The sequence below is a fragment of the Azolla caroliniana genome, unplaced genomic scaffold, assembly GCF_043228905.1.
Source record: "Azolla caroliniana isolate FFs.n. ecotype wild unplaced genomic scaffold, voAzoCaro1.0.p SCAF_317, whole genome shotgun sequence".
NCBI classification, from domain to species: domain Eukaryota; kingdom Viridiplantae; phylum Streptophyta; class Polypodiopsida; order Salviniales; family Salviniaceae; genus Azolla; species Azolla caroliniana.
The window spans coordinates 6,890-31,921 of record NW_028230752.1 but is presented as its reverse complement, the minus strand read 5'-3'; the positions used below and the strand labels follow the sequence as shown (position 1 = coordinate 31,921).

Here is a 25,032-nt window from a genome sequence, read left to right as displayed (position 1 = left end):
TTGCGACCTGGCTATTGAATTATGAGGATTCAACATATTCCTGACCTATTTTGATTCAATCACCAATTTACACCTATTTTGATTCTCGCATAATCTTGTTGGCAGTTTGGCCACAGGGCATCATGGTATATCTCATCTATGTCCTTGCTGGCCATTTCTCCCACCATTGCTACCGTATATATACTAGAGCTTCATTATCTTCGCTTAACAATGTTATCAAGCTTCATGTATTTTTGCTTTATCACGGGACATGTAACCTATGACAATAGATTATCATTGGGTTGTATTGCATTCATGCATATGCCTCCTTTGGCATATCGGAAATGTTTATTCATAGTTAACATTTTGCATAACATTTCTGAGACTCATGATCTAGCTTCCATCAATCAAAATATTGGCAGTCTTATGTGATCAAGTGGAGCTTACTAGGGACATCATAGGTCTCTCTCTATGTTTGTCTTATTCTTGTCAGATGGATCTTGTCAGTCGAAGATGAGGATGAAGAAACACAACTCAAAGTAATTCCTCCATGTGGCCAGATTGCATCGAGAATCCTCACCTCAGAGCAAAATCGGATTCGAGAAAATATGGTAAACACTAAGCTTGTCCATAAGGGACAACTATTTCACTTACCGATTTGTTCTATTCATCAGCCACCAATTGATCCGGAAACAGGAAGAGAGGCTCTAGAGATAAGAGAGCTGCATTCAATGCATGTGCAGAACTTGAAAAGTAAAATGAAAATAAATTCACATGCTACTGTAGTGCCATTCTCAGTAATGGTAGACCCAGATCAGTGCCCAATTGTAGTAGACTTCAAGTACAATTTGGTTGATGGTTATGCATACTATGTGATTGGAGGATCCCACTCTGTTGAAGCCCGATGCCAACTTGTGAAGGAGTATCCTCTTACCCCGTTCTTCAAATATGCAGAATGTAAAGTGTACGCTGGACTTACACATGAAGAAGCAAAGTTGTTAGCCTGGGACCACAATAATGATAATGACTATAGACAGGAGATGTCATGCATAGAGCGCATCAGGTTCTTTCATCATGAATACCTTGGTGCCTTGCAAAAATTTGGTCCTAGGTTGCATCCTTGATTGCCTTGCAACAATTTGGTCAAGAGCCAAGAGAATTACTTGTAATGCATGATTGGAGTATCATGAACTTATCACCATCAAAGGATCCACCACAACTAATCAAATGTATAAAGGAGAAGGAATCATCTATCGACAATGGCAAGCAAGAAGAGGAAAGCATAACAATTGATGAATCTTCGTGGGATAGGGAAAACAAATCATTCCACATGGTGTCTAAGGAAGAAGAAGAAGTCATTGAAGAGAAAAGTATTTTCACCCTAAAGGGGAAAAAGAAGATGATTTCAAACGATGTCCAAGGAGAAGAGGATCTAAGGTTTATTTCTCTTCTTTTTAAATTTCCAAAGTTATTCATAGATAAGAGTAGAAGGCATCAAGCACCACATCAAGTTGGAGGATTTGAAGTTTGTCTCACCTATTGTTGTGGTTCCAAAGGAGAAAGACATCAATTTCCAACCCTTGAATGATTCAACCAAACGAGATATTTTTTTGCTTCCTTTTCGAGATGCAATTATAGATGAAATGGTCAAACATACAAAACAAGGTAGTGTGGAGAATGTCATGTGCCAAGAAGGAATTCACGTGGAATCAAAGATCAAAGTAATTCAAAAGGTGACTACTCCAACGAGTCTCAAAGCTTTGAAGGTGTTTGTGCAAAAGGTTCGCTCGCTCAAAAGGTTTATTCATATGTTGACATGCTTACTTCTCTTAAGAGCTATGTATTGCATGACCCTACTTGTGTTTGGAGAGTTGACAAAGACATAGTATTTGTGGTAACCTCTTTCTTTGTGTTGACAAGGAGAAAGATGGTGATAACAATTGTCAATGTGTGTGTGGGTGTGTGTCTAGGAGTGTGAGGTTTTTCCTATCGACTAGCGGGGGTTTTACTCACATAATTTGTTTTATTTATTCTCTCCTTCTTTGTCTATAGCCATGAATAAGGCGAAGGAGAATCTTTGGTTTTATTAGTAGCTTAGGGTTCACCATAAATGGTTCACCAAGAAGCAAGGGGGAGGGCTAAATGTGAAAGTGTTTTTAGAATTCAAAGTATTGAACACTACAAGAATATATGGTTTGGAGCATTCACATCCGGAGGTCAAGGACACGAACCTGAAGGTCTTGAGGATAAGTCAAACTAAAAGCAAGACACGTGGAGAAAAATAAAAGAAGAAAAAAGTGGGGTACCAAAACATAGTCTGAAACGAACGCTCATAACTCATTCGTTTAGAAGCCAAATATTATGTTCAACTATAGGTTGGAAAGCTTATAAAGAGAGCTATCCGTAGCTTTTTAAATCTCTATATTTGGAGCACGGATGAGGGAGATATGACGATTAGAAGATCGTTGTGTCATAGCTAAGTATAAAGGATGAAAAGCTCTAAAAAAAGCGTGAAAAAGAAAGCAATGGAAGGTTATCTAGTAGAGGAGAACTTCATATAAAGCAAGAAGAGTAAGGTGGTAGAGAGGAGTGTCTTTGTTGTGGTGATTTCTTTCAAATTCATGTAGTGCTGTTTGAATTCTTATCAATAGATATTTGTAGTTGTATCTTCTTTCTCTCTTCTTTCTTTCATGATCAATATAGATCTTTGTAGTTTTAGATTTATATATCTTCTTTATCTTTTCTTTTTATCATCACTCTATCACATTGTTAAGAAGAAGAAGGCCATTGCATATTTTAATGTGTGCATAAAAAACTAATCAATGATAATGTCTCTAATATGGTTTTTTAAAGATGGTTTAGAGTTTTCTGTATAGAGTCGCTAAATATTTTTCAAATGGGTTGTCCTGTTTGGCTTTAAGTGATAATTATCACAGCTTATAGGGCTAGTGACACTTGCGATGGAATGTTCAAATGGCAATCATGTATGTGGTGGGTAAGTGTTTCTAATCCCTCTTATAACATAATAAGGTTTCATAAGCGATAAAACATTGTGATTAATTTTGTTTTATGTTTCTTGTAATATTGATAAATTACTGTATTTAACTTGGCTTAGTGTTGTTGGAATATTGTGTGCGTGAAATTCAATGGGCCGCATCTTTAATATTTGGATGCAATGATAAGATATTGTATTTAATCTCCAATCTTTTTCCGAAATCTCCTACTTTTCTCCTATATGTTGTCTATTTTCCCCAACCAACAATGAACTCAAGCTTTATATGTACTATTTAATGCCCAATAATTATGCTTTTTATAGTTTATGTTAGGAATCATGGGTTTTCCTACACCAATAAGACCATTCAAATTACTGATAATAAATATCGCATGGTCTCCTGGAATGGATCAATGGTTGATAAAAAAAGGGATAAGTTATTCTCTTTACTGGTTTATATAATGTGCTCCTGCTAGGTGCTTATTATCTAGCAGATGTTATTAATAAACTGTTTTCTATAGTTTAAATCTTGTACAAAATAAATCCATAATTTGCATGTTCATTGTCATCTTTAGCTAGTAATATGTGAATATTTGTATGTATGTACATATGAATGTATGTGCATTCTTACATATGTATTACAAAAAGAAGCATGCGTAAATTTATGTATGAATGAGTGTATGTGTGTATATACATATATGCGTGTGTATTTGTGTATGTATGTTTGTATGTGTATATATCTATCTATGCATGTATATGTCTATGCATGCAGGTATTACAAGGAAAGATATTTATGTGTGTATGATGTATCTATGTGTTATGCGTATGAGGTATAATGTTTGAGATCTTCGAGAGAGATAGAAATGAACCTTTTCTTTATTTTTACCCTCAACAAGTACCTGCACTGTACGCATCTCGAAAATACCGTATACATCCATGGCAGAGGATCTCATAGAGTTCTTGAACGCTTCCATAGGCAACAATACAGTTTTCACATGCAAAATTCACACAGAAAAGATGAATTGGAAGTCCAAAGGTTATGGATTTGTTCATTTTGAGACAGAAGGAGATGCAAAGAAAGCCGTAGAACTAGCGAAAAAATGCCGACTTAAATTTGAAGGAAGCATGCTAGAGCTTGAATTTGAGGCCAAAGCAATTGTAAGACGACCACAAATAAGCATTCCAAGTTTTTGTATGTTGGATGTCTTACAAACCCTACCATAGTGTCTGTGTTATGGTCTTCAAAGAGGGAGGTTACTCTAGAGCTAGATTGCAAAAAAGAAAAATTAGCTCTTATAGTGGATATCCTTGATAGTGGTGCAAAATATAAACTAACTTGGAAGCTTAAAAGCTTGGACATTTCTGGCACTGATCAAGAGAAGAACTTGAAGGACAAATTTGTATTGCTACAGGTATAATCTCTCTCTCTCTCTCTCTCTCTCTCTTTTCGTAAATAATGGCTTTCATTACGAAAGAAAAAACACCACCATGACTAACTAACAACAAACTATAGAACCCCTTCTATCTAGGGATCTAAAGAAAACTACGACACCAAACTCAATGCCACCCTACACACCAATTCAAATGGCGAATATGATGGTTTGGAGGTGTATTAGTTTAGTGTGGATGTCTCTAACTGGAGTACGTCTATCTTCCTTCAATTGGGTTTTTGCATATATGGAGAACAATGAACCAATGCCTCATTCTCAAATTATTTTTGAGTTCTTGAGGTATTGGGGGCTATGGTTCAATTGGAATATACGGAATGCCTTCATTTTTTATTCGCAAGTGGGGGTGAGAAAATATGTTCTAAAGTTAAAAGGACTTCTTTTGTGGCAATTGACAGTGCTAGAGAAGTCACGAAATCTCAACTAGGAAGAGAGAGAACTCTGCAAAGTCACATCTCTCTCTCTCTCTCTCTCTCTCTCTCTCTCTCTCTCTCTCTCTCTCTTTTGTATTTCACACTGTTAGAAGATGATAAAAATGAAATTTTGGTGTAAGAGAACTCATTCATCGTACTATATGGGCAGAGTACTTGTGTGACTTGATAAAGATGATGACGCTAACATCTTCCAATTTTTATGAATCTGGATACTAGCAATGGGCACGGTTTGAACCGAACAATTTATATAAACAAAAACCAAACCAAACCGTTTATAAACTCTCAAGCCATTTAAACCAAACTGTTTAAGAAAAGGTAAACCAAACCATTTAAAAAAGTTAAAACCAAATTGAACCGTTTAATAAAAGATTTAAACCTAACCATTTAAGTCAAACTAATTAAAAATCTAAATAAGCAAAAAACATTAAATTAAATAAGCATTTAAGTTAAATTTATTACATCAATAAAAGGAACTTTAATTAAACCATTCAATTAAGTAAGCATTTAAGTTAAATCAATTAAATCAATAAAAAACCATTAAATTAATAAAATATTAAGGTGAAAAAAAAGTTAACCAAAAACCAACAAAACCTACCTATAAACCAATAAACCCGAGTTTTAGAACCAAACCGAACCGTTTATTAAAAATCCAAAACAAATCAAACCATTAAATTTTTTTGAAACCAAGAAACCGTTAAACCACGTTTTAACGGTTCGGTTGGGTTTGAGATGAAACCATTGCTATTGGACACAATAAGTAATGGTTACAATTGTGCGTATTTTTTAATTTTCTTTAATTTCCCCTTCTTATAAGAAAAACGCAAAGTGACCCTCAGTAAGAAGTATTATGAAACATTTATTGCATGAATTTTTTTATAATAAGAAATTGTGACACATTTTGCATTTTATTTCTTCTTGATTTTACTTGTCGGTAAGCACAATGGCTGTTGTAAAATAGTTAAATTGCATGTGAATACACCACCCCATAAAGGAGATGATAGAGAAATGGGGCACTTTAGAGCCAATTAAGTGGTTCGATAACTAGACCTTAGCACCTAATTAGTTAACTCATTACAATATATTTTATTGTAAAAAAATATGAATGGAATCCTAGGTTAATAAAGGCAGCTTTCATATATGTATATTCTCCATTGTATTCTGTGGGTTTATATTTTTAATTCCAGATTCATTTTCAAATCTCGATCACTACGGATATTTCGCCATGTTTTGAGGATTCCTCTTACACTACTTTAAGCACCAATGATGTAGCTCAATTGGTCTTTATGATTTGAGTCAAGATTTATGGGTTTGTCAAAGAAACACTAGGAACTTGTGATATTTTTAGTGTTTACCTTAGTTTCCTATTTAAAAGAGGGCAATTAATACTACTGTTTGTGTTTGTCAAGAGAGATTAAGCAAGAAGTCAATATTACTCATACAACCTTTTTTTCAGAGATTGAATTTATGTATATATTTCAATTTGATACATTTTCTGAGATTCATATTTCAGTTTAAGTAAAGATTGTTTCCACATGTATGTAACAAACGTGTTCCTTATGCAGAATGTATTTGATTTATAAATGAAAAATGATATTTTCCATATCTTTGCATCAATTAAAAATCTTTAATTTGATATGAATTTTGGTTCATTAAAGGTAAGAAGTAAATTGTATTTACTTGCCTCAAGTCATGGAGGATTATTGCTGATAATTTGTTACTTCTAAATAATTTGTTACAGATGAAACATGCTCCAAAGATCAAGCAGAAATTCGGTAGCAACAAAAGAAAGAGGGAGAAACAGTTTGATCGATATTCGTTCTTTCGAGAGAATCAGGAAGATCATCGGTATCCTTGGTGTCGATGTACAGACTTCACGGAAAATGAAAGTATTGAGAAGTCATCTGCTTATTATATAGAGATCTCAGCAGCAGATAAACATGGTTATTTTGAATTTACCAAGCATCTAGCAGTCATCCAAGCTTTCCAGGTGATAGATAATATTTCTTTACAATTTCATACTATATACTCGACGGCACAAGGCCTTGTACCTGTCCTTAGCTGCACTAATTTGAATGAGCTTCCATTTAATGTTATTTTCAAAATCTATAAGCTTGTGCAATGTGGTATTCTCAGTGGTCCAACTCTTGACCATGTTGATCTCAAAATGCTTCGAAATACACAAATGGCACTTGAGAAGCTTTTAGTTACAAAAGAGCGTTGTTACGATTTTGTGGGATGGTTTCAACGTGAAATCAAGTTGCTACAACAAGATCAGTTTTCAGAAAATATCTTTACAAACAGTGTAGCTGAAGGTTTGATGCTAATGCACCATCTTACTATAACACCTACAAAAATTTATTTATTGGGACCAGAGGTAGAGATGTCAAACCGTGTAGTGCGGAATAATGCGGAAAATGTGGAGAATTTCCTTCGGGTTCATTTCACAGATGAAGATATGGATTTACTTCACTCAAAAGCATTGCTAGTCGCAGATGAATCCTCAAAAACAATCATAAAATCAGAACACACAGAAATCTATTCTAGGGTTCTTAGAATTTTAAAGGAGGGGATTGAACTGGGCGGGAGAAAATTCGAATTCCTAGCTTTCTCTGCCAGCCAGCTCAGAGAACATTCCGTTTGGATGTTTGCATCGAACCAAAACACCACAGCTGATACGATCCGTGCATGGATGGGCAACATTACAACCATAAAAAATGTTGCAAATTGTGCTGCTAGGATGGGCCAGTGCTTCAGTGCATCAAAGAAAGGTTCGGATACGTATGCATATGAAATTGAAGAGATTCCAGATATTGAAAGAGAGGTTGGAGTTGTGAAGTATTGATTTTCAGATGGCATAGGGTGGATAGCTCCAATATTTGCTATCGAAGTAGCATCAAAGTGTGGATACTCGGTCACTGGAAAAGCGCCATCAGCTTTCCAAATTCGATATGCAGGTTACAAAGGTGTTGTAGCAATTCATCCAACCTCTACTTGCAAGCTGTCTTTGAGGAGAAGCATGAAGAAATTCTCTTCGGATTTAGTGTCACTTGATATACTCGAATGGAGTCGTTTTCTTCCATGCTACTTAAATCGCCAAATAATAACCCTCTTGTCTACACTTGGTATAGAGGACCAGGTTTTTGAAATAATACAAGAGGAAAGAATTACATTATTGAATGGATTGCTGAATGAAAGGTTTTCAGCTGTTGAGGCTATTCAGGCTTCTTATGCGGGGGAATGTCATAAGGTTGTGGTGGAGATGTTGGTTGCTGGATATGCTCGCAATCGCGAGCCTTTCCTTTCAAGCATGTTGCAAGCCTTCAAAGCAGCTCAGGTTTATCAGATTTGTAAGAGATCAAGAATTTTGATCCCCAAGGGGAGAGTACTGATGGGCTGTTTGGATGAGACTGCAGATTTAGCTTATGGAGAAGTATTTATTCAAGTATCTGCATCTGATGGCAGCCTTTCAGTTATCCAGGGAAACGTAGTTGTTGCAAAGAATCCGTGCCTCCATCCGGGAGATGTTTGTGTTTTGGTTGCTGTAGATTCACCAAACCTTCAACATATGGTTGATTGTATTGTTTTCCCCCAGAATGGTAACTGGTGGTGTGTATTCCACATTTAAACATTTGTCTTTCAGCATCTAAGAAGTTTGTTAGGGTAGGGGTGGGTAATACCTACAAGGGAAACACTTCATTTGTTTGACGTTAAAGAAACCAAGGGCAAGTGTTTGTGAATATGCTGGCAAAGGAATCATGTTTTGTTGAGATTTTAAGCTCACTTTTGGATTTCTCTGTGCAGGCCACACCCCAATGAATGTTCTGGTAGTGATCTGGACGGTGACCTTTACTTTGTCACATGGGACAAGAGGTTGATCCCAGCAGTTACAGAGGCTCCCATGGATTATCATCCACCCAATCCTATTTTATTGGATCATTCTCCTACACTTGAGGTATTTGGTGAAAAACTCATGTCAGTCCTGGGATATTTGCATAGATAGATAGCTTGGAAAACCTGAGTCTCTCTCTATGTTTGTCTTATTCTTGTCAGACAGATCTTGATGGGAAATTTCTATCCTTCCCTTTGGCAAGCCCAATTTCTTGCTTCCTGCTTTATTAGATTTTTATTTCATCAAAGCAAGTTTGATTAAATAGTTAGTGTAATATTTCATATTACATGAGTGATATCTATTTGTGTTCGAAGAGTCGATTTTACTATGTAATCAATAGGGAAAGCTTAAAGTATTGTTTCACCTTGCATTGCTTCTGGATGTTTTGCAGGAAATCCAAACATACTTTGTTGACTACATGCAAAATGATAACCTCGGAACGATAGCGAATGCACATGTGGTTTTTGCTGATAAGGAGCCTGAAAAGGCTAGAGCTTGGCAATGCAAAGAACTTGCTTTACTTTCATCGATTTCCGTGGATTTCCCGAAGACTGGTGTTGCAGCAATATTGCCAAAATACTTGCATCCACGATTATATCCTGGGATTCTTGGAAGCTTTACAGAGCAGCAAAACTGACTGTTCTTGGAAATACTTCAAAGATCAGTATAAATGATGTATTGAGGTCATATGACCAGGATTTGATGCAAGAAGGTTTTGAGCATTACTTGACGTTATCCCTTTGATTATAAGAAGCTTTACAACACCAAACTCATGTCTTTGATGGATTTGTATGGAGTTCAAACTGAAGCTCAGATGGTTTCTGGGTTTTTCTCCGAGTTGTATCCTGTTATCGGCAACTATTCAAAAATGAATAGCGATCCTCGAAAGGTTGAAGACAAAGTTCGTGAAGCAATGATTGCCATTCAATTAGAAGCAAAAAATTGGTACAATAATATGGTCAAAGAAGCTCGATTTCCAACAACAAATGCAAAGTATGCTATAGCTTCATCATGGTATCATGTGATGTATCATCCAGATTTCCTGAAATGTCATGGGTTGTGTAGAAATGGTGAAGAAGAAACTCTCTTTCTTAGCTTTCCATGGGTATTGTACGACAAATTATTAGATATCAAGAGAAATGTCAGCCTAAAGAAATCAAAACTAACTTCAAATGGCATTTTTACACCATCTAGTTCAATGACCGACTGCTAAGATTAAACAGCGAACACAATCATGGACAATGTCTTTAGGAGACCCCATGATACCGATAACGAATACTTTGTTACAAGATCGAGAAAGTTAATCATTTTGATCTGTTGTAGTTTGTTGTTCAGATTGTAATTTTTTTTTATGTTGGTTGAAAAGCCTTTATGCCATCCATATTGATGATTTAACTCCTAAGATGAATCAGGAGCCACAATTACACATCAATGTACACATGTTACCATAGATTGACATATTCGCATTCGTGGGGGTTACCATACGAAAACATACGAATACGCATAAGAATACATGAAAAAATATTCGTTTAAAAAAAGTAAAAAAAAGAGTTCCTACTTTTTAGTTTCTAATATATATATATATATCATATAACAAAGAGACTTTCACATTAAATATGGGATATTTAACTTGACATTAAAAAGGAGGCTTACATTAAATAATATTTTTATATAATAAATAGAAAACTTAAAACTTAAAAGTATTTGTTTTATTTTTAATAAATATAAAATAATAATAAATAATAAATAAAAGGTTCATTAATTTCCCACTTTACTCTCCCACAAAATTTTATATTTTTATCTGTTATTAAAAGGGAACCTCGTACTAATAATATTTTTATAATATATATAAAACTTAAATGTATTTGTTTTATTTTTTAATAAAACGAAAAATAAATAAATAAATGTAAATAAATTAACTAAATAAAAGGTTCCCATAAATTTCATATTTTTTTTTCACATTAAAAAGGGGAACTCACACTAATAATATTTATCAAACTTAGATGTATATGTTTTAATTTTTAATAAAACAAAAAATAAATAAAATATAAGTACAATAAATAGAATAAATAAAAGGTTCTCACAAAATTTTATATTTTTATCTCACATTAAAAAGGGGACCTCACACTAATAATATTCTTATAAATTATAATAGATGAAAAACTTTAAAGTATTTGTTTTATTTTTAATAAATAAATAAAAGGTTCATTAATTCCTCGCTTTTTACTCTCTTGACATTAAAAAGGGGACCTTAGACTAATAATATTTATATATATAATATATAAAATTATTATTTTAAATAATAAATAAATAAACGAATGGTTCTGTAATATTCTTGGGGTCATTTTGTATTCTCGAATTTTACGGATGTCGAATATTACGAATTTCACGCATGGGTCAATCTATGCATGTTACTAAGAAACATTCGATTGGCAATAGAATGTTTGTTCTCATTTAGTGGAATGTTGATATACATCCATAAAAGGTTTTGGAATAGTCAAGTATATACTTCATTCATTTTTTCCTATAGAAGAAGAGAGAAGAGACATCATTTATAATATTTCTTCTCGGTTTTCTATGTACACAAGCAAATTATTTGTTTTGCCATACTTCATGGCGGGATTGTATCCTTGATGACCATTTCTTACATTTTTCCAAGTTTAGGGTTTAGGAAGTAATGGTTACCAAGTTTGCAAAGGAAGAATGTGTTGAAGAAGTTGTCATTGGGAATGTTGTGATTATGCTTTTGCTATATGTGGATGTAGTGCTTTTTGCAAATAATTTAGGAGATGCACAAAAGCTTATAAAAGCATTGGAAATTTTTTGCATGCATACTAAATGAAGTGTCAATAGCTCTAAAACAAAGATTATGCTTGTGAAGAGCAAAAAAAGAGATAAACCATGCATTATGTACAACAATGAGCCACTTGAATGTGTGGAAAGCTTCAAATATCTTGGCCTTGAAGTTCCATCAAATCATAGATGGAATGAATGTGCTACACGCCGCTTAGAGGCGGGTAAGCGAGAACATACAAAACATGCTAAAAAACAGATGCAATATTGTTATGTTGCATCGTAAGATCTTGAAGCCTTGAAAAGAAGAGAAGAGGAATGCAAAGCAGACCATGATGAATGCCATCATGTCATCATTGAATTAGATAACCGAGTATATCTCTATCTCCCTTTTTTATATCTTTTTGTTAGTTAAGACTTTGTGTTTGCTGAAAACTACTTTGTTGTATCAATAGGCCAACAATTTGAAGAAAGCTCTATCCGACAAGCTGGTTTAGAAGGAAAGCAAGAAATCTCAGTCTGAGACGATATTAGCAACGATAATGGTTTTTTATACCTTTTTCAGTTTCTATTAGTGCACATCAGATTTTATTTAAACAAGTAAGAAATAGTGAGAAGAAAGCAATGTAACCAGCAAGATCATGGATGAGGATATTGTAGAATAAAAAAGCTGGGGAATGGAGTTAATAAGAATATTCCTTTTGCAGACTACATATAAGGTTCCATGAGGAAGTATTTTCAAGAGCTGGAGCTTTTGGAACGAAGTAAATTTGTAGAATGGAAGCATATTCCGGAACAAGCACACATGGAGAGTCAAAGGTCTAGAGCTTCTGTGGTTTTGAAGTTAACTATGTTGACTACATTTGCCCTTTCTAATGGTGCTATAATGTTACATCCTTGCTGTATCCTTTCTATAGCAAATGATATCATGTAACATTCATAATTTATTGCATCAACCTTTCATTGTCGTTAGGAGCATTAAGCCAAAGAGTAATGTGCTTTAGAGATACTTATTATTTGGCATTTTGTTACACTTGTTTTTCATCTGAAATTGAACTACTGGACACGAGCAGTATGTGTTGTAATAAACTAATTAGTGTAAATAAGTAAATAAGAAAGTAAATACAAAACGTAACCTTATGATATGAAAAGGTGCACCCCAAAAATAGGGTGCACCTATAACCACCACATTCTCTCTCTGTGGTCGGTTGGTTGGTTGTAGAGAGAGAGACAAACACACATTATCATAAAAACATTCTTTCTCCCTCTCTTTCTCTCTCTCCCTTTCTCCCTCTCTTTCTATTTCTCGTTTACCATATGGTATCAGAGCGGTGAAGGAGTCCAACCCCACCAAGATTTGTGTCGCGGTGTTAATAACGAACGTGCGAATTAAAGAAACGACTTTCGACCATGTCAAACGGTGGAGTGATAGCAAATGTGGCGGCAAATGCCGCCCAGGTATCGTCTCGCACTTATCATATTGAAAAATTGAATGATAAAAATTATCAACCATGGCGTATGACCATGGAAATTATATTAGAACAACATGACTTGTTAAAAATCGTCGATGGAACCGACGTGTGCCCCGACCCCACAAATGCACTTGGTGTGCAAACATGGAAGCGACGTGATTTAAACGCTCGCTTAGAACTTCTCCTTCATATGGAGGACACACTTAAGCAAAGTGTGAGAACCTTGACTACCTCCAAACAAATATGGGATAGATTAGAGGCTGATTACCTCCATACGGACGTTACGTCCCAAGTTGCAAATTTAAAAACATTAATAAATATGAATATGAATGAAAATGATGATGTTGATACATTCGTTAAAAATTGGAGACTTCGACTTGATGATGTAATCCTTTCAGGACTTAGTTTGCCAAGTTCCGTTCAATCTGCCCTCTTGTTAGCCGCCCTACCCCCATCATGGCAACCATTTATAAGTACAAAATCCACATCCGCCAACATTAGTGTCCCAACATTAGTTGCATCAATCTCACAAGAAAACATACTTCGTAGGGCAATAAATCAACCCTCCTCATCTCACACCGCACTTTATATCAAACATCCAAATTACAATAAAAAACCTTACAATAAACCTAAATCAACATACCAACCTAATAACTCCAAATTTTATTCACGAACCTCTAAATTTAACGATTCAAGGAATCATAACAAATCTAGGTTCCTTAGATCCTTTTGTAAAAATTGTCAAAGGAGCGGACATGAAACGAAAGATTGTTATAGGAATTCTAACAACGGGAAAAGAACATATAAAGAAGACCAATCTTATAATGCATCTCATGATGACTACGATCCAAATAATCACATATGTGATAATGACCAAAATTCCGATGAAGATAATGAAGATTCTTTCATTGCCTTCATGGCCCTCACTTCATTTAACAATTCTCCCACTTCAACGTGGATTCTTGATACAGGTGCCACATGTCATCTCACCTCAAGAGTTGAATGGCTCAAAGACTATAAGGCCTTAGAACATCCTTTCCCGGTTAGATTTGGGAACAATGGGGTTGAATATGCCCTTGGACATGGGACTGCTCATCTTGAACTTTCTGATGGGAACTTCATTGAAATCAATGAAGTTTACTATATACCTAACATAGCCAAAAACTTGATATCTGTCAATAAACTCACGAATGATAATACATCCGTCGAGTTTTATCACAAATATTGTATCATTCGTCATAAGACACCCTCTGGACGAGGCTATGTCGTCAATTGTCCAAGACAAGGATGTCTTTACCTTCTAGGCCGCTCTGTGGTACCTGCTGAAGAAGCACACCACATAGATGATTCAAACACATCAAACTATATGACCTTATTATGGCACTATCGATTAGGTCACTTAAACCATCAAACAATGGTTCACATGGCCCGACAACATATAGCAATTGGCTTTACTCTTCCTCGTAAATCGAAATTATCCCTTTGCGAAGGGTGTATATTTGGAAAACTTTCTAACTCGCCATTTCCATCCCATCCTACAACGACCACCAAACCCCTCCAACTAGTACATACGGATATATGTGGTCCTTTGTCTACCCCATCCCTATCTGGAAATGTATATTTCCTAACATTTATCGATGACTTTACTCGGTTCACGATGGTCACGTTTCTCAAGACAAAATGTAGTGATCAAGTCCTTGAGAAATTTAAAGCCTACCACAAACTTGTAACAAATCAACAAGATTTACCCCTTAAAGTACTACAATCAGACAATGGTGGAGAATTCAAGTCCCAAAACTTCCAAACTTATTGCCAAAACCATGGGATTCAACAACGGTTTACCATCCCATATACACCCCAACACAATTCAAGGGCTGAACGGCGAAACCGGTTGTATATGGACGCCACTCGTAGCATGCTCGCCATTGCAAACCTTCCCCGAACATATTGGGAAGAGGCCGTTTCAACCGCTTGTTATATATTCAATAGAACATATAGTCGATCAATTAGGACAACTCCATTTTCCTTGTGGTTTGGAAAAAATCCAAATTATGAAAATCTAAGAATCTTTGGATGTCCATCATATGCACTCGTACCCTTAGAAACTCGATCAAAATTAGATAATCACGCAGTTCGCACAATATTTGTTGGGTATGGCGAACCTCATGGCTATAAGGGTTATCGATTATATGACCCAAAATCCAAAAGATTTATATTTAGTCGACGAGTGATATTTGATGAAGATAAGCTAATATCTAATCCTCACCCACATCATGGCCATGAAAAGATACAAGATGAGACTACCATGTCTAACATTGAATCTAATAAAGAAATAATATCATCACCTACTAATTCTTGGCGGGCTCCACAAATGTCCTCGGAAATTCAACAAGTCACACTTGACCATATGCCAATTAACCCTCCTCCACTAATGCATTCATCTCTAGAGGTTCGCCTAGAAGTCCCAGTTTCAACCAATGACTCCAACTTATTGCCCCTAATAACCAAACAATCACAACAAACTGATGTACATACTCCAATTTTAAACACTAACTCTACGCAAACTAAACAAAGGCTTAATAAACAATTTAGCACTCATAAGGAAAAGCCTTTAGATAGAACACAATTAACTCACATTGATTATTCAGGTTCCCATCCTATTCAAAATCTCTTGATCCCACTACGAAGATCCTCACGCCTTAATGGTAAGGGGAAAACCAATGGTCACAATGATGCAAAAGTAATTAAAATAGGATGTAGAAATACCTCATATCCCACTAATAGTCAACATGTAGAAGATAAAAATTGTTGTGACAATGCGAAATCACCTAGTTCACTTAGCCCTACATCGACTCCAAAGAAAGTTCGTACTATTCAAGATCTTTATGATCACACACAAAAAATTGATGCCCTTGTTGCGGACCATCGATTTGAACCTGAGTTTGCTTTTTCGGCTCTTGGTTCCCCGACAACCACATCAGACGTCTCTGATGATCCCTTAACTATCAATGAGGCATTGCAAAGTCCAGATCGTGTAGAATGGCAAGCCGCCATGGCAAAAGAACTTGAATCTCTTGAGGCCAATAAAACATGGACTCTAGTACCACTCCCAATGGGACGCTCACCTATTTCATGCAAATGGGTGTTGAAGAAAAAACTAAACCCTGATGGTACTGTTGCACGTTACAAAGCTCGACTTGTAGCTCGTGGTTTTTCTCAAGTTGAAGGACTTGACTATTCTGAGACTTTTTCACCCGTCCTCCGTATGGCATCTTTTCGGCTCCTAATGGCTCTAGCCACCATTCTTGATCTCGAAGTACATCATTTGGATGTACAAACGGCATTTCTACATGGTGATTTACCTGAGGAAATCTACATGTCCCAACCTCCTGGGTTTGAGTCACAATCTCAACCAAACTATGTGTGTCGATTACATCGATCACTTTATGGACTCAAACAATCTCCTAGGTTATGGTTTCAAAAATTTAACAATTTTATGCTCTCACATGGCTATTCTAGATTGTTATCAGAACCAAATATATACATTAGACATAATCATTCATCTAATCGGTTGTTAGTGGTAGCATTATATGTTGATGACATTCCTATAGTCGGAACACCATCTGAAATTACTCAAGCAAAGCTAGAGCTTTCCAAAGCATTTTCAATAACAGATTTAGGTCCCCTATCTTATTTCCTAGGCATGCAAGTTACGCGTAATCGTAGTATGGGCACCTTGATCATTCATCAAAATAAATTCATTAATGAAATTTTGAAATCCTTCGGAATGCTAAACATTAAACCTTGCACTACTCCCTTATCATTAACATGTAACTTAAGCATATCTGATAGTCCAACCACAAAAAGAGATATTAATTTTATGCAACAATTTCCTTTTAAACAATTAATAGGAAAACTTCGATATTTAGTCACAGGGACTCGTCCTGACCTTTGTTTTGCAATTAACTATCTTTCACGCTTTATGCATAACCCTGGTCTTATGCATTGGAAATCACTTCAACGAGTTATGCGATATTTAAAACACACATCTAACTATGGATTAACATATAAACGATCCCAATCCGAAAGACCAATCAAATCACTTGTTGGTTGGTCTGATTCGGATTGGGGGGGGGACATTGATTCTCGTAGATCTACTGCTGGTTTTTCTTTTATAATGGCAGGAGCAGCAGTGACGTGGCAATCGAAAAAACAAGAATCTGTGACACTCTCATCTGCTGAAGCTGAGTTCGTAGCAGTGGCATTGGCTGCTAAAGAAGGATTATGGTTGCAAACAGTGATAAAAGAACTCCAACTATGTGGACCACTCCAATTGAAAATCTTCTGCGACAATATATCATGCATCTACTTAACGAAGAATCCAAAGCACTCAGAGAAAACAAAACATGTGGATTTAAAATATCACTTTATACGAGAGTTAGCCGAAGAAAACAAGCTTACATTAGAGTTTACATCAACAAATCATATGTGGGCTGATTTTCTAACAAAGGCTCTCCCTCCGGACAAATTTGAAACTTGTTGTGAAAATTTAGGATTACAACGGTTCACAACTAATTAGTTTATGGGGGGGTGTTGTAATAAACTAATTAGTGTAAATAAGTAAATAAGAAAGTAAATACAAAACGTAACCTTATGATATGAAAAGGTGCACCCCAAAAATAGGGTGCACCTATAACCACCACATTCTCTCTCTGTGGTCGGTTGGTTGGTTGTAGAGAGAGAGACAAACACACATTATCATAAAAACATTCTTTCTCCCTCTCTTTCTCTCTCTCCCTTTCTCCCTCTCTTTCTATTTCTCGTTTACCATAGTATGTTTACCCAGAGTCTTTTGAAATGTGTTCAGTCATATAAATCACAGTTTTTTGTGTATGGAATATTATTTTTTCCATTTAAAATTTTGCAGTTTTTGAATGAGTTCTTGTAGTAACCTTCAAATGTTGCAAAACGTGGACTATTTAATTTTACAGATGATAAAGAGCATATTTTATAATGATTTGATTGATATCCAAGGTGCTATTGTATGATTTGTTTGATGACCCTTGGATGCAGCATTCTTGTGGTAACATGATCAGCTTTTTTCAATCACCATCTGTGCCATAATCTTCAATGTGATTATGTGCACAATTGCAGTTGTGATGTGTATGGCAAGGCCAACGATTGAAATTAATAGATGAGCGTTATTGCCGTAAACAATGTTAAAAACTGTTCGAAAACACTGATCTATATATATGGGCAAGAAAATGAAGCACCGATTTAAATTGAATATAAGAAATTGCTACCGACAACTGAATTATGAGGATTCAAGATACTCCTGACCTATTTTGATTCAATTACCAATTTACATCTGCATATGCGTGCTTTCGAAGCGATGCTCTTGCCATTATACATCTGTGAGATTTCAATACTATGCTCCGATTTACCGCGAGCTCTACTCTAGGGAAGAGCAATAAGAGTTATGGATTATAATGGCTATCTTAGCTCACCAATACCAATAAGAGTTAAAAAGATTAGAATAAGAAAGGCAGAATACATGTACATAAAAAAAAGAAGACCTTGGCGGTGAGGATTTTGCTAGTGAAATGCCTACAGTATGGCATGTAAGGAGGATGTAGGGAAATGTTGAGGAATTGATAAATGTAAACCCATCATAAGCATGGGAGTAGAAGCAGAGGAGGCTCCATCAACAAAGAAGAAGCTTCCATAGATAGACTTCAGCCTTTGTAGAATCCATATGGGGGAAATCCACTTGAGCTTGGCATAATACGAGATTCCGCGGAATCTCCTCCTCTTCCTGACCCTTCTCCTTATAGCATTACTCATCCTTGATGATGACGATGGCGCTATGTTTGTCGATCCATTCTTTTTTATATTGCTTGATTTGGTACCATCAAATCTTTGCTCCTTACTCTCTTCTTCATCATCATCATCATCATCATCATCATCGCCTCGATTTCGATTTCGATTTCGCAATTTGGTATATGAATTGGAGCTACCAAAATTTCTCACCTTTCTATAGATTGTTGATCTACTTAAGCTTCTCATGTTGTTGTTATTATTGTTGATGTTGTTGAAGTCAGATTCATACAAGCTATGGTTATTGAAAAATTTGAGGTTTGCCACCAGCTTGGCTCTGAGGCAGGGGAGGAACAACACTGGTTTCCTTCTTGAAGACATGGATTGTATTGCAAATCAAAGGAAACAAATCTGGGAAACAAAAATACAACCATAAACAAACACACACACACACACACACACACACACACACACACACACACACACACAACAGATGGATGGATATTGGGATGTGGTTTAAGGAAGAAAAGGAGGTGAGTCTGCTAGCAAGGAAGAGATTCTTGCAATGCAGAGTCTTTGTCTAAGTTCCTCTCTGTTTTTTTTTGTTTACTCACAATGTGGACCCCTCTCTTGAATCAATGCAATTTGTTTAGTAGTAGCTAGTAGTAGTAGTAGTAGTAGTAGTAGCAGCTTTTTGGAAAAAAGAGAGTAGTAGTAGTAGTAGTTAGTACTATTTAGTAGTAGTTTCTAACCCCTTCCTAACATTAGTAGACTCGACCACATGACCTTGTCTCCATATTTTCGGTCCATTGGTTGGGCGGGCGGACGGGCACTAATATATAATATTACACACATATACACGTGTATCACATCACGTCGGATTTCTTCTGCTCCCATACGTCTTTGAAGTATGATTGTTATGTGTACATTTTGTCAACAGACACATCCATCCATATTTTATGCATGCTTTTTTCTTTCACCAAACATGAAGGACGATGAATGTGACACATGATCGATCAATTATTTGTTTGTTTGTGTGTTTATTGGAGCTCAATTCATGAGTTTGTTTTACCTTTTGTGCATGAATAGGTTGTACGTAGCACAACCTTCGCCCCCCAATCCTCTTTGTGTCACCAAAATGGCGTAGACGTTATGACTTTGTTGAACATGGGCCCACTTTGCCCATTTTTATTTGTTTCCAGGGGTCATGATGTGTATCATGACATCTACTCTTACATTAGGAATGCGGATGCAGTCACATGGTACTCACTCCTATGGCCAGATAGGTTCAATTTAGTAATAATCAATGAGTCTGAAGTCGATTACCTGTAATGAGTCCATATCTTTTGGGACTATTTTTAGCTTTATTTATATTTAATATGGATATGGGTCAACAACTCCACTCTTGCATCCATTGTTATTTTTCTATTTTGTGAAACGTCTTTGATGCTCTAAAGTGATAAGAAATGTAAGGCTAGAATTTCTGCAAGTGTATCATATGAGTCACAAACATGGATTTGGATACAACTACGCGTCTCATCATGAGCAATCTTATGCACAACATAGGAAATAAAGATGAACATAGAAGAGGAGAAAAGTTGATCTCTCAAGTTTATCGAAGTTAATGACTATGCAACCATAATAAAATCTTAGGTGATCGTGTATAAAGTAAAAAGGGTGGAAGAAAGTCGAAGTACAAATCTTAGGTGATCGTGTATCAAGTAAAAAGAGCAAGAGAAAGTCAAAGTAAAGCATAGATAAGCAAAATTGTATTATATTTCATGAGGCCAACCCAACCATAAAAATCTTCAAGGCTCTAAAATGTATATAAGTCAAAGGTATAGATCTATTGAAGTTTATGTATAATATTAATCATTTACCAGGTCAAAATTTTACTGATTAAATGCTAGTATTGATTGACGATTAAATTCTTTTAAGACTAATGTATCATACACGTCTCCGAATTAAAAGACTGGCTACCATCACTTCTTGCATCAATAAATATGGATGGGAGTTGGGACCTATAATCGACAACATCTTTGCATTTTAAAATGTAGAAAATAGGATCAATGAATGGTTATGTCCCATGCATTGATAAATGATAGATGGAAGCAAATAATGGCCTTTGATGAGTAATGAGGTTTTCAAAATTGTATGCTCATCATATGGAATCTAGACATGTTTTGTTTAACTCTAATTAATCAAAAGATCATGAAACAAAAGGAAATAAATTTATTTTTAAAAAGTGTAACCATGTCTAACATACCATGGTGCATACTAAAGAATTCATTGATGATCTATCTGAGGGATGGTGTTTTCATACTCTCCTCATTATTCTCATATATGTCAATGTTCTTGGATCTCCGTTCATTTGTTTTCAACTCTTGGTAATCAATACTTTCTACATTCTTTTCTTGATTCATAAAGGGTATAATTATTAATAGACGAGTTATTGACAACCCCAACTACATACATTAGTCCATGACTTTGTTGAGCATACATTTTTTCATTTCACACACATCCCACCTCCTTTATTTAACCTAATCTTGTTTAAACACTCATATGTTTTTAGTCAAACTTCTTTACGTTATCTAATCTCATCTTCAAGTTTTGCAATAGTTTTCTTAAGACTCTCATTCTCAATAACAATAATTTGTACTTTTGCATTCTCATTCGTGAGTGGCCTAATCTCATCACTTTTGCTTGTTTATGGTTTCTTGAAGAGAAATCAAATGATTCATAAGCATTGTCTCCATTTTGGGTGGATTTGTTGCATTAATATCAAGAATCTTTAGTTATCTCGTATCCTTAACGATTGTAGTCTCAGACATTGTTGCCCCCTTGCGAGTGTTTGCCATTGTATGGCTAAACCCTACGAGAAGTATACTTTTGAAACTTGTATAACTTTACTTGATTACAAAACCTAACTTCCTAAATAATATCACTGATATTGTTGTGAGCTTTGATTCAATCCATACTTATCAAAATTAGACCTTGTATATCCAAGCTCAAAACTAATATTAAGAAGGTTATTGTGTCATTAGAAAACTACTCTACACATATAATCATAATCTATTGCGCACAAATTGATTCTCAAGGTATATGCACATTTAGGAGTGTAATCATCATGTTAACATGTGTATATAAGAAAGTTTGTCCAACATCTCATCCAGAGGGGGTCAAATGTCAATACCATGCACACCAACTGTTGGCTCTATGATGGTCGCAACTCAACATGATTTAGTGTGTGCAATGACAATAAGCAAATTAATAAACAATCCCAACTGACCACATTGGAAAGCATGTATTTACATATTTGATTTCCGCACAAGACTTAAGAATCAATTTGGGCAAACAAACCCTCAACTTAAAACAACTAGTTTAGTCAGTTATATAGATTTATGACAATTGAAAATCAACCTATGTTATTTCCTCCAATTTGTAGACCGTGGAGCAATCTCATGGAGATCTTACATTAGGATTGTGCAAGGACTTGCACCATTGTAGCAACATTGGACGCAACTAAGGAAGCGTTATGGTTAATTGACTAGTTGGCATGTTTCGATAGATCGTCCCAAATTTCGCTATGACCTTATATTGTGATAGTCAGGATAACATCTCTTTGGGGAAGAATCCAATCCATCATTTAACATCGACATGTGTAGAAATCTAAGATCACGTAGTTCAGGAATGAGGAACGTGTCATATTTTATGCAATCAAATGGGCTTGCCGCCTTTTCACGTCGGGTTCACCAAATATGTCGAGTTGTTACGCTCTTCGCATGTGGAAAGAGGCGGGACCGCGGGGGCCTTGAACCAAGGAGCGTGAGAAAGAAGAGAGAGAGAAAACCTAGCTTGCAGAAACACAGAGGGAGAAAGAGAGAGAGCACAGAGTCTTAATTACAAAACCAATAACGATTACAACCGGCAAGCCGGCAACGGACCCAACTCAGGCGAATACACACACACACACACATACGATGCTCTCGCACGCACGCAACCCTGACTGCACTGTGGAGCTTTACCGGAAGCACACGGGCTGTCCACGAAGCAGAGGCAACACAGTCCGAAATCCTGCAGAGAAAGTCGAACGATGGAGGAGAGAGCTCGGTCCCGGTCCGACAGCACTTCCTCCTCGCTCCCCCAAAAACGCGATGTATTTCCCTCACTTCTCCCTCTCTTTTATAACCCAAGGAGGGAGGTCATTACATCATGTTTATTCCCTATCCGAAAGATAGGGATACACTTCGATTTCCTCTCTACTGAACGCATACTACCTAGGATTTCGCCTCAGGCGACTTGTACCTAGGATTTCTCCACGACAACGTGTAGAGATAGATAGGTTATATTATCGTCTTCAGAGGTCAAATATGACCTATGAGACCAAAAATATTACATTTCACGTGATACGTGTGAAGATGAGTAGAGACTCTCGATGTTCAAGAACTTTACTAATGAATGTTGCAATCGAGAGTGCACATCGTGGTTGTGAGAGAAATTTGTGCAAGGATTGGGCTCGATCGAAGAGATGTGGAAAGCATGGTCGAATATGATCAAAGGTAGAGCATTGTATCAAAGTGTGATACTTAGACTCTCGAACTTGTTTAGGGCAAAGATTGCATAGTCGGCCACTCTCATCACTTGTGCCCCAACGCTCCGTCTCACATCTCAATGTGTGCGAGCTAAGTTGCATGGAAGCAATGGTTCGAATGGCAGATATCGGGATGGGCTCTAACATGTATCGATGTATATGACTTCCTCGTTCTGCGAAGAATATGGTTTTGTAGTTAGGTGCAACATTTGTAGTATAATGTGTGAAGCGTGAGCCACCACATTTGTCCCATGCCATGATACATTGGCGTTGCAAAAAGGCCTCATTTACAAAGGAATCTAGTGACGCATCATGAAGCAAGTGTCTTGCATCCCATCTACCAAACCATTTTTCTAAATCTTGCATCCAACCGGAACACAAAATTTTGCTTTTATGCGTCTTTTGGATCTTTTTGCTTGCTTCTCATGCAATTTTAGGAAGTCGATGTGAGGGGCTTTTTTGAACCTTAAGCATGTATTCAACAACCCTTTCCATGGCCATGATCTCAATGGGAAGTGATCTCGTCTCAAGGAGGAGGAGGGTGTAGGGCATTTGTTTCTTAACTTGTAGAAACTTTGTAAGAAAATGTTTTTGGACATTTTCAAACTCTTTCCACGTAGACTTAGGGATGCTACCGCCCCATACTTCCACCCCATAGAGAGGAACCGGGGTCACCAAAGTGTTGAAAAGATATTTCTTGAGGACCCAACACTTAATATCCCCAAGATTGCATGTGTTCTCAAATGCATAATATGCTCGCTTACCTGCCTCTAAGCAGCGTGTAGCACATTCATTCCATTTATGATTTGAAGGAAGTTCAAGGCCAAGATATTTGAAGCTTTCCACACATTCAAGTGGCTCATTGTTGTACGTAAAGCATGGTTTATCTCTTTTTTGACTCTTCACAAGCGTAATCTTTGGTTTAGAGCTATTGACACTTAATCTAGTATGCATGCAAAATTTTTCCAATGCCTTCATAAGCTTTTGTGCATCTCCTGAAGTATTTGCAAAAAACACTACATCATCTGCATATAACAAAAGCATAATCACAACATTCCCAATGGCAACTTCTTCAACACATTCTTCCTTTACAAACTTGGTAACCATTTTTTCTAATTCATCAATGCATAGACCAAATAATGTTGGTGAGAGTGGGCATCCTTGTTTAACACCAATAGTGTTATTGAAAAAATTTGAAAGTCTATCTCTCATACACACACAACATATAACCTTCTCATATATTCGGGAAATTGCAAGCATATATTCACTTGACACCTCAAGTTCTTCAATCCACCTCCAAAGATGCTCACGAGGTACTATATCAAAAGGTTTCTTGAAGTCTACAAAGCAACAATATAAACCTTTATCTCTAAGGCGACTTTCCTCCATTAATACTCGAAGAGTGACAAGATGATCAATGGTGTTATGCTGTTTTCGAAAACCAGCTTGTCCATAAGCTCTCTTACCATTTTTTTCTGCCCATACACTTACCTTGGATTCCATTATACATCCAAATAGTTTTGCCATTAATGAGCCAACCATGATGGTTTGATAGTTGTTTACATTATCACATCTCCGCCTTTATGTAAAGGTTTGATCCAATTTGTAGTCCAATCA

General features: G+C 36.2%; 1 long non-coding RNA gene and 1 pseudogene across 2 annotated transcripts; one reads left to right on the top strand and one right to left on the bottom strand.

Moving 5' to 3' along the window:
- LOC147848578 (uncharacterized) lies at positions 1-19,476 on the bottom strand. Its single transcript, XR_015531906.1, has 2 exons — positions 18,348-19,476; positions 1-45 (listed from the first exon to the last, which is right to left on the bottom strand). It is a non-coding gene; the product is annotated as an uncharacterized LOC147848578 (long non-coding RNA).
- On the top strand, positions 4,174-10,074 carry LOC147848579 (putative RNA-dependent RNA polymerase 1; annotated as a pseudogene). Its single transcript, XR_015531907.1, has 4 exons — positions 4,174-4,383; positions 6,592-8,456; positions 8,655-8,805; positions 9,134-10,074. The product of XR_015531907.1 is annotated as a putative RNA-dependent RNA polymerase 1 (transcript).
- Positions 19,477-25,032: the final 5,556 nt, after the last annotated feature.